We start from the raw sequence: 10,954 nt of genomic DNA, 5'->3' as shown, positions 1-10,954 counted from the left end.
TGTTGTTCTTGTTGGGAGCCATTTCCCTTTCAGCGAAGCGGCTGAGATAGTCCGTCGCCACGACGATCCACTTATTTCCGTATGTAGATGTCGGAAACGGTCCCAAAAAATCCATCCCGATCGGATAAAATGGTCGGCAAGGAGGTTCGATCGGCTGTAGTAATCCTGCTGGCTCTGTCGGTGGTGTCTTGCGTCGCTGACAGTCTCGGCTTATCTTGAAATAACGGGTGACGTCGGTGGTCCGACGCGGCCAGTAGTACCTTTCCTGACACAGAGAAGGAAATTCAACAAGCGGGGAGACTGGGCGAAAAATTGGCCACAGGAAATACGTGACGCTTGTACTAATGCCACCTGTCAACTGCCGCGAGCATCGAAAAAAAAAAATGAAAGAGTGTGAGATCAAGTTAATAGACATTGTTTTTTTCATCCTTTCCTGATAAACCTAAATAGCTTTGGGTACAAACATACTTTTACATTGGGACTTATTTCTATTACGTCACCCAGCAACAAGCTGACGACACGCCAGGTGCGACAGATGCATGCGTCGTGCGCTAGACAGGCCACCGAAGTCAGCGAGGCCGGCTGTGCATGTGAAGTTCGGTTTTTCGGCGACTTGTGTGTCTGTTCTGGATGCGGCCTGGTTTGTTGGGCTCCCGGCGTGTCCTTGTGTTCCTTCTGCACTTGGACACGGCACCATGCCCTATTGCAATGCGGCAAGGTGAGCAATCTTGTGGGACAGTCTGCGGAATACAGCTCGGCCGCCCTGGCGCAGTTAATTTGACTTAATCGCTCGTGCTGGGAGATGTTTCCGATGTTCTCTATGGGTCCAAACGTTATTGTAACTTGCCCGGTGTGGTTGCTAAGTGGCTATGGTGTTAGGCGGCTGAGCCCGAGGTCGCGGGATCGAATCCCGACCCCGGCGGCCGCATATCGATGGGGGCGAAAACACCCGTGTACATAGATTTAGGTGCGCGTTAAAGAACCCCAGGTGGTCGAAATTTCCGCAGTCCTCCACTACGGCGTGCCTCATAATCAGAAAGTGGTTTTGGCACCTAATACGCCCTAATTTTTTTTATTGTAACTTGTTTGGTAGTTCTTACGCACGCTCACCATACCCGGTCTTGTGACGTAGTTAGCGTAGAGCAGCTCGGCTGTGTAACGCAGCTAGTTTTGCGTGTATACTGAAGCTTACTGGGACAAGTTTTTCTCTGACCCCCAACGATATTGTAATTCACTTCTTTACTTTTTGGCGTGCTTATGAGGCATGCTTGCCGCTTCTGGCATCGTTACGCAGGTAGCGAAACGCATCTTCTTAGCTGTGGCGACAAATTTGGCTTGTACTGAGTCTTAGTGGGATTAGTTTGTGACGCTTTTTATGGGCCCGCAGCAACATATACTTTCTTTGGGAACTCACGCTTGTCGAAAACGCGACGAGCGATTGCCAAGAGTGACAACACGGGAATGTGTTACTTGCGCTGGCGGAATGCGCCAAAGATAACGCCGAGGATCTCAAAAACCAAGAACTTGAAAATTCTGTTTTCTGAATGACTGTAAACAGGATTCACGCCCACGCATTTGTCTTGAGTGCGAGTAAAAGGAAATCTGTCAGCGGATATCATGATCTGGCTGGTAGCCTGTGCTGTGGCCACTTCTGTGCATGTAGCTTACCATCGCATCGTCTGAGGCTAAGTTGTTTTGGAAACGCGCAGTCGCCCGTGTACTTGTGCTCTTAAAGTGCCGGGAATAAGGCCCGGGAATGGGGAATACTTGTAAATCGGATGGTTTCGTCATATTTTATGTATGGAATTGTTTGGGACGAGTGGGGTATATTCTGCGCCGTGTATGTAGAAGAGCAATGCTTTTTTTAAAATGCCGCCCAATTGACCACTTTCGTACGTTTCGCCTATAGACGCAGTATTCATATAAGGTCTCAAACCCAAACTGCGGGTCCACCTAACGCCATCCGGTGGACCTTCCTACGGGAACTACTGCTGCTTACCTGGTGCCACAACATCGGATGAATACACAAAAAGTCCAAAACGACCGTTTGCATAGAGCAATATACACATTTCCTTATTACACAAAAAATCCACGTTGCACAGTTTCGATGTAGGCTTGTAAACATCGTTCGCAATCGTTTTTACTAAAGAATGAAATGATTGAACACTAGAACAGCGCACGGTTGAGCAGTGCAAGCTAAAAAAAAAATGTGTGCTGACAAGTGCAGCCGGCGCAACACGTGCCAGCCAGCGTTCAAAACGCACACGCACAAAACCGAAACCGGAAGTGTGATTCAGGCAATAATGCCGGCGGATTGGTGTGCTACAGTCAGTTCGGCCGCTGTGCGCTAGGGAGTGTCTGCTCTCGCTAAATGTCTTTCTTTATGTAACACGCATGGCGTCACACCAGGTCGCGGGGCTGAAGACCGCCCACGGCGGCTCAATTTCGATGGAGGCGAAACGTAAAACACCCGTGTACTTAGATTCAGGAGCACGTTAAAGGACCCCAGGTGGTCCAAATTTCCGGAGTCTACCACTAAGGTGTGCCTCATAATGAGATTGTAGATTTTACACGTCAAAACCCATGATCTAACTTTTAAGAAGCATGGTGTCAGCGCGCACTGGCAAGCACGAACACGTTACACTCGATGACCGCGGACACTGACTGTGAAAACGCTGGCGTGAGCATTTGCGGCAGCAGCAGCGAGCGAAGTGACCTTCGTGCTGGCTATCGCTTCAACGCAAGAGCAGCGAACACAGCGCGCACAAAAGCATGAGCCGTGTGCACAGTCCCTTTCAAGATACGGCGCGCGCATCCGCGCGTTGTCGGGCAAAGTACGCACTTGCTGGTCGAGTATATCGAAGCCGCCTTCCCCTCCCTCCCGCGCTGCCTCCTCCCTTTCCTCCCTTTCGTGCGGGAGATGGAGCCGCGATCGTCATCCCAATAATTAGCGATATACACCGCAGTATAACTTACCACGGCTCGTTTCGAAGGAAACACCGCATTCACTAGAGGCGCATTTGTACCGCTTGGAAGCATCGAACTCGTGGCTGAGTGGTAGCGTCTCCGTCTCACACTCCGGAGACCCTGGTTCGATTCCCACCGAGCACATCTTGGGAGTTGCTTTTTATTTATGAAGTGCCTGCCGTGATTTATCGCTCACGGTCAATGCCGCGGACGCCGACGCCGACGACACCGGCTTTTCTGCGACACGATCTCCTTAACGCTATCGCGTTAAAATGCGCAGTTGCTGCCGGAACCCAATGCCGCCCACCTCTCTCTCCCTCCTATCCTCCCACCACCGCTCGTGATCTCTTTGCTCCCCTCTTTCCTTCCTCGCGTGCGCCAGCTTGGCCCACGATCGTCGGCTCCCCTCGCCTGCTGTCCACTCGCACATACAGCATACGGCGCGCGGCCAGGGTGTTGTCGCCCGTAGACTTTATACGGGACATCACGGCGACGGCGAAATGCGCCTGGAGTGTCCAATATTTGTTATCGCAATAGAAAACAACGCACAAGCGCACTAGAAGGATAAAATACCGCGACAGCGGAACAAGAGAAAAGGTTCTGCGTTCGATGGCAAGCAGAACGTGACGTACGAGTGCATGTCCTGTTCACTGCAGGCTCATCGCCGATTCAGATTCAGATTCAAATTTATTGGTTCCAAAAAAGTTAGTTACGCAATCACAGAATATACAGACGAGGGTCCCAAAATGAAAGAACTGTAGTAAGACCCTCGGTTACTAACACAACATTGATGGAGATATCAATACACAGCAAATGAACGTTATTATCCAATAACATCGACAGTTTAAATACATCTTTCGACATGTCAATTCGAATCAAGCGAACACGAAAAAGCATGGCATAAAAGAAAGCCAGGAACAAGCATGGATGAAAACAACATGGATGAAACGCAAGAAGCGACACGTGAGACAGAACTCGGACCGCAGATATTTCCGTCGATGCAGAGCTGAAGCCGTACTGACTTACACTCAGATGCACCTCGTGCGTGGTAGCCTCATGCGTGGTAGCAACGATGCTGGCCAGAGGCAATATATTTGGGCCGACCCAGAGGAGCCCTCACAGAAGATAGGTTTCTGGGCTTTGCCTGTCGTATTACAAGGAGTTGTTTTCCGTGAGGCTGAAAGGCAAGGCAAAAATTATTTTCCCTCGGCATGTTGTTGTCCCATAGCCGCAAAAAGAAAAAAAAAGATAGGTTTATCTGCACTTCTGCTTCAGCGTGTGTTCTGTTGTCGGGCATGCGGCACGTCTGCGGTTATGTCAACACGGGACAATAACACAACCGATCGATATCGGAGAAATGGTCCGCAACAGCTTTGGAGGCGACGCGCTGAGGCTAGAGTAAACAAAAGTGCGAAGCAGACTCGAGTTCCGAGTTCTCAGCTTAAAACAACACAGAGAACGCACCACAAATGATAGACGAATGAGCTTACCGTGGTCTTATGGAACGAAGCTGTTAAAGTGACTAGACTCAGTGGCACAACAGCCGATAAAAAAATGTACGTGAATGAAAGTCCCCCCCACCCCCCTTCTAGACAGAAAAAAAAAGCTATGCTTGTGCTGAAGTGACTATGCCTTGTTCAAAGGAAGAAAACGTTGTATAGTTAAATATTAGTTATACGGAGGTCTTCGTGTACAGTATTATACGGGAGTATTCGTAACGCTGTGGGTTCATTTCGAGGTGCGCCAGAATTTGGCAAATTCTTGGTAACTGCAAATTATGCGCATTGGTAGGTATGAGTGGGGGGGTTTAAACCCCATAAGCAACACTGGTTGTTAGTGGCAACCCCACTTTTGTGGGCTCTGAAACAGTTTTTACTGAATCGCGTTCTATTACATGCACCCCAAGGCTGCCCGTTTCGCATCCCGTCCCTCATAATATACTGCCCAGTTTGCGGTGGGTTATTCGCATTGTTCTCTTTTCAACAGATGGCTCATACCCACGAGGGAGGATCGGTCGCACTGGAGTTAATGAAGATTGCACCTAACGAAATACGAAGAGGCGTAAAAATCAAGGTTTGGCTACGGGCTAGTTGGTATACCATTGGAAACATCACTTAAAGCGCGTACATAGACAGAGTGACCGGAAGAACGACGGAGACAAGCGCTGTCTTCGTCGCCCTTTTGGTCCCTCTGTCTATGTACGGGCAGTCAGTGATGTCAAAAAGAAGTACTCAAAAACGAAATATTGCGCAACTCAAAGATTGGAATATTTCTCAGGGCTCATTCATAGAAAAAAAGAAGAAAGAAAAGGAATAAGACACACTATGGTAGGCTCTCTAGCAGCGTAAGCGACTGGTGATCTATACGTGCCTGCCTGACTTTGTCCTTGCTTTCTTCCTGCATATTGCAGGAGTAATTACAAATAATCGAGACTCTATTGTAGCGCAGTGTTAAGCAATACAGTTTTCTGCCAGGCTCACCGAGAACGAAAAGATACTCGAAATAATTTTTTTTCGTTAATCAATGTTTATTCATAGAGGTCCAAGCCTGGACCAGTCGCCTTCTCCAGTGCTGCAGAAGCTCTACGCGTGCTCCAGCACTCCCCCAAAAATCACATTAAACGCCGCAATCCTGAGCGACGGCTTCGCCACGCTCCTCGCCGACGTCGACACGTAGCGGGCCGAGCGGGAAGCGATGCACACGTCGCCACGTTCGTCAGTTCAAGAGCCGCGCGAAGCGGCGAAGACAGCTGCTTCGCCCTCGCTGTAAGCGAAGTCACCTCCGTGATCTAGGCTAGAAGACCACAGCGACGCCCGAATCTCGCACGCAAAGCGAGAAAAGTTCAACGTGCCACCCAGGTTCGCCGATGACAGATTCGTGCGGCGGTCGTCGAACCGGGCAGCTCGCTGGACTGTGTGCAGGCCGTGGGCAAAGGTGGCGGGAAGCCGCTGCCGCTGCTGACGCTGGAACCTGCAGAGTCGTAGTCGCTGACCACTGCAGGCTGCGTTGGTATTTCGCCAGCTGGCTGCGTTCAGGAGGGGCCCTCCCTTCGGCGCTTCGACCCGGAGTCGAGCCGCGTCGCTGTGGCCGGCGGCGTCTGCTTCGGTCGTCGTCGGCGGTGACTTTGCCTTCACGAGCCATCGTGGTTGCGTTCGCGAGGCGTCCTCCCCGCTCCTCCTGCAGGTTCAGTGCGGCGTTCCACGGAGACGCGGGGACTCTCGGAAACGGCGACAGGGAAGAATGCGTCGCGAGGAAGGCGGTGGTCTTCTTCGTCTTCCGTGTCATTCGCAGACGCACGCGACAGAGTTTCGGCGAGTGATTGGGCTTGGAAAGCCAAAGTATGTAAAATCATATCGCCGCAGGAATGCTCGTCCATACGGCCTTAAATATCAGGGACGAAAATAAACCGATTATTAACACGACGCTGAAAATAAAAACAACTATTTACAGAAGGAACTTATATAACAAAATGATAAAAAAAAGACGAAGTTACCTATACATTTCTCCTAAACTCGTTGTTTCCGTAAATAACACTAGTAGGCCCCTCTGCAGCGGTCATTTGCGTTACAGGGGAGGTGCCACGGATCTACCAGGGATCCATAACCATCCATTCTGCCAAGAAATTATGAGGAATAATTGTTTTCTTTTGCTGCCCCTGATGCTTCACTCAGGTGCGCGGAAGGCTGAATACGAAGGCTGAATACGGTATTGCGAACACATGCAGTATGTCGTTAAAATTAAAAAAAAAATTATGGGTTTTTACGTGCCAAAACAACTTTCTGATTATGAGGCACGCCGTAGTGAAGGACTCCGGAAATTTAGATCACCTGGGGTTCTTTGACGTGCACCTAAATCTAAGTACACGGGTGTTTTCGCATTTCGCCCCCATCGAAATGCGGCCGCCGTGACCGGGATTCGATCCCGCGACCTCGTGCTCAGCAGCCTAACACCATAGCCACTGAGCAACAGTATGTCGTTTAGGACGCGTCTAGGATGATTTATGAATAAAGCAAAAAAAAATTGGCACTCCCAAAGTGGAGTAAAACAACCTTAGTAAATGATGTTTAGCGCGCATGAACAGCATGTGTGAAAAAATAAGAAGAGGAAGTGGGAATTCGCGCATTGCCAACTGCCTCACCACGCGGAGAGATAGGACATTCGATACCCATAGCTACATGAACCAACCTGATTTTATGGCTATTTTGCTTTAACGTTCTCACAAGTGGACCAGAAAAGCTGCGCCATCGTGTTGTCAGTTAAAGGTTAGCATATCGCAGTATGCGTTCACTTCGTGCGGCTACCATTGGCAAATAATTATTTTGGCTAAGAAAAAAAAGAAAGAAGCAACATCTTGCCTCAGGTCTGTCAACTTCCAATTCATGTCGCTTTAAAGAGGCTCAGTTTATTTACTTTTTCATCCACCGGGTGCAGAGTACTCAGCAGATATGGTGTCCTCAATCTGATCTGAGGCGGAGTTTGATTAGCAGAAAACTAGGAAAAAATGCTTTGTAAGAGTGTTAAGAATCGCAGCAGGTCGAAATTTGTTCAGAAAGTGTTCGGCTACGGAGTCCCTTGATCATATCCTGCATCTTGGCAAAAAGGAAAGAAACTTTTATTTTCCAATGAGAAACGGCGGAGTATCGGACAAAGGCTTAATTAGGCTTCGTCCATGCAAAGTTCGAGGGCAAGGAAGTCGTAAACTTCTAAGCACACATACAAAAAAAGATATAACATGCCAGGTAAACACAAACATCTCATTATTTGTTATCCTTTCTCTGTAAATGTATTCGTGTTCCGCTCCAGCTAGGTATAAAGGAAATATAACGGTAAAATGAATCTATATGCAACGGTACCTGTGGAAAAAGGCATGTAGTCAGCCGAAATGCAACACTGCAAAAAGTGCACCTAGCACCAATGCTAAACCCAGTGAATCACTCCTTCTGCACCAAACTGTGCTCAATTAAATACCAATCTGTGGTTTTTCCACCCGAAGTTTCTATAGAAAAGGCCCACCAAAGGCATTCATATATTTCCGGAAAAAAAATTCGAGAGTTTGCGCAAAGGGCCCAGTAATGAAAACGATAGCCAGTTCAAGCGTTGTGCTGAAGTTCTTCAGACGGTGCTCTACGAATACTGTGGGGCGACACGCTGGCATGACGCGACGCGCGAGGCAACTTCCACTAGCAGTTTCCTCGAGTGTCAGAAACAGCGCCATGGCAGCTACCAGGCGTCTCAAAACGCTGTCGCAACGAGGCGCAGCCAGTGGCGTGGTAGGCTTAGCACTTGAACGTTCTAAAAATGGGAGCGAGGTTTGTATCTTGAAGTGTACACTGTCCACTGTGTGGACCATAGCGCGGTCTCAACGCTACTGCTGAGCATAACGTCGATTGTAATTGCGCGCAAAAAAAAAGAAAGGAAGAAAAGGAAGAGGGCTGCATTGGTTTCACTGTACAGTGGAGTGGAGCACGAGGGTTTGGTACACTTGTCTTTCTTTCTTTTTTTTTGGCAACCAAACGCACTGCTTGTCTCTCGAGTCTCTGGAGTCCGTATAACCCTTCGCGTGTGGACCGCACGCGGGAATCGATACAGTGACAGCACGACGACGACAACGGCGGCGCCGGCGGCAACGGTGCAAATGCGCCTCCAGCATCCGCATAATTCTTATCGCAAAAAAAAAACGAAACAGTGGTGATTTAGCGGTCAGCGGGAGAGGAATTCGTTAGCGTTACGCCGCGCCATTTTGAGGTCCCAGCTCTGTGATTTACGATTTGAAACCGCGTTGACTACATCGCAAAGTGATGTTCAGTCTCCTTAGTCGACACGCGTGCTGCCTCTTCGAGGAGCGAAGGGCAGGATGCAATGCGAGGACGTCGGATCCTATCCTACCTGCAGCCACTTGTTTCTTCATCTAGTTTAGCTTCAATTATTTATCTTTTCTTCTTTCTTAAATTCAGTTAGGAAGTACATATTATTTCCCCTACGCTCTCCTTTGTGTCATTGTTTGTTGGCTTCCTGTGAGTTCTGGCTAGATTCGGGCTAGGTATATATGTATATATATATGTGTGTGTGTGTGTGTGTGTGTGTGTGTGCGTGCGTGCGTGCGTGCGTGCGTGCGTGCGTGCGCGCGCGTGTGTGTGTGTGTGTGTGTGTGTGTGTGTGTGTGTGTGTGTGTGTGTGTGTGTGTGTGTGTGTGTGTGTGTGTGTGTGTGTCAGTTTACCACATCACAGGCTTCCCACACTTTTTGCCACTCTGACTCTCCTAATGCTCACTCATCAACACCATATGGCAAATGGCCGTATAATTTAAGCCGCCAAAAGCAAAGTACGGTTATCAACGGCGGCCTCGCAGTGACCTCTCTTGACGCATTCCCATTCTGTTTGCAGAGGGCTGCGTGTGCTGACGGGACTCTGGAGCTCATGGCAGAGCGGACGCCGACATCGTGATTGGTGACAAAAGAAATGTAAACGACAGACTCGAGCGAGCGCAACAAAGTGCTGTTTGCAAATTTGGACAGGACTTCTGCGTCAGGAGACTACCTTTTGGCGGCCTTTGTTTGTTGCCATTTTGCGTGCGCGTATATAGTCCACCAAAACATCCAGCGTGGGCCACGTTCGTTAAACACCTTTCCTCGCTAAGGGCGCGGCTAACACTCGCTCACAAACTCGAACTTTTTTTCAAGCCGTCTGTTCTGGCCCGCTCGCCAATTATAATCCCAGGTGCCTCACAGTCGAGTTTTCAGCTGCGCGGGCTTTTGTGCCCCTCGAGTGGATCTCTGCGAGCGGAAAAAATTAAACTGCAGCTCGACCTTTGCTTCTGTTTTGCGACTTATTTCGTCCCTCTTCGGAGTGGCGGTAACCGACTCATTGCGATGTGAGTGCGCTTCGCTCATTGTTTGCGGGCCCTGAAAAAATGGTTGAACGCAAGCGCAACCCCCCCCCCCCCCCTCCCATTGTTTTGCGGAGTGGACTAAAACGAAGTTCCGTGGCTCGCGCGCAATTAGGCAAATCGTAAAGCTTTGTCAGTGCTCATGAGACACTTCTGTTAGCCGGAAAGTTTTATTCCGGCGCTGCTATTTTAGTCGTCCCTGTGTCAAAGTTATACAACTGGGTACTACAAATAAATGAGCCGTAGAGGTGCGTGTATTACCATTTCGTCGTGTGCTATACTGTTCCAGCTTGAAGTGCCCTTACCCATTCCCGGAACGGTGAACGTACCGTAATTTCCAGAAGCAAGTGATTTTTCTCCATTTGCTTGAATGGCCGCCAGACTTTCTGATGAGTGTTTATCGCGTTTGTTTATTGCGTTGTGAAAGGTAGGGAACGCACAACCTGAACTATTGCTGTGCGGAAAAAAAGTTGGATTTGAACAAATACGAACCAGCTTGGCGTGGCCGTATCCTTGTGCTAGCAGGCTAAGCCATTGGTTCAGTTCGTTCATGTTCACAGAGCTGTCACATCTTCAAACATGCTACAATTCCAAACTGGAGTCACCTGTGCGTCGTGAATTTGGCCTATACGATGGCGAACGTTTCTTACGTCTCTCGTGAAGCAGGGATTTTGACATTTATTACCGCGCCGGCGAGTCCAGCACAGGTATAGAAAAAATCGCATTGAAACATCGGCTGTCTATCTTCTAGCGCCTCATAGAAAAGGGAGAAACAAATGACTTAGGTTCGGAGAAAAAGAGACAAAGGCTAGTCTAAACGAGCTTTTGCATATTATGAATTAGGTACGGGAAGAAGGCGGAGCAGGTAAACGAAATGCGGAGGTTGGCTTCGATCGTGCAACATCTTCACTCAAGACTGCTACTTCGAGCTCTGGGTAAAGCGTGGTGAGAAATAAAAACTATACTTAATCAGGGCGTCCTTAACCCCCTTAGAAGAATATTAAATGTACAAAACATAAACGTTCTAATAAAAAGTTCGTGAAAAAGAAAATTATCATTCTGATGTTTGCAGAAAACGACTAGTTCCTGGTGTCTTCCGGA

General features: G+C 48.8%; 1 long non-coding RNA gene across 1 annotated transcript; it reads left to right on the top strand.

Annotated features, from left to right (window-relative positions):
* The first annotated feature begins 569 nt into the window (after positions 1–569).
* Positions 570–9,893, top strand: LOC139048545 (uncharacterized). Its single transcript, XR_011507760.1, has 3 exons — positions 570–718; positions 4,954–5,040; positions 9,352–9,893. It is a non-coding gene; the product is annotated as an uncharacterized lncRNA (long non-coding RNA).
* The last annotated feature ends 1,061 nt before the right edge of the window (positions 9,894–10,954 follow it).

The sequence above is a fragment of the Dermacentor albipictus genome, chromosome 8 (assembly GCF_038994185.2).
Source record: "Dermacentor albipictus isolate Rhodes 1998 colony chromosome 8, USDA_Dalb.pri_finalv2, whole genome shotgun sequence".
Taxonomy (NCBI): domain Eukaryota; kingdom Metazoa; phylum Arthropoda; class Arachnida; order Ixodida; family Ixodidae; genus Dermacentor; species Dermacentor albipictus.
This window is presented reverse-complemented; position numbering and strand designations above follow the sequence as displayed.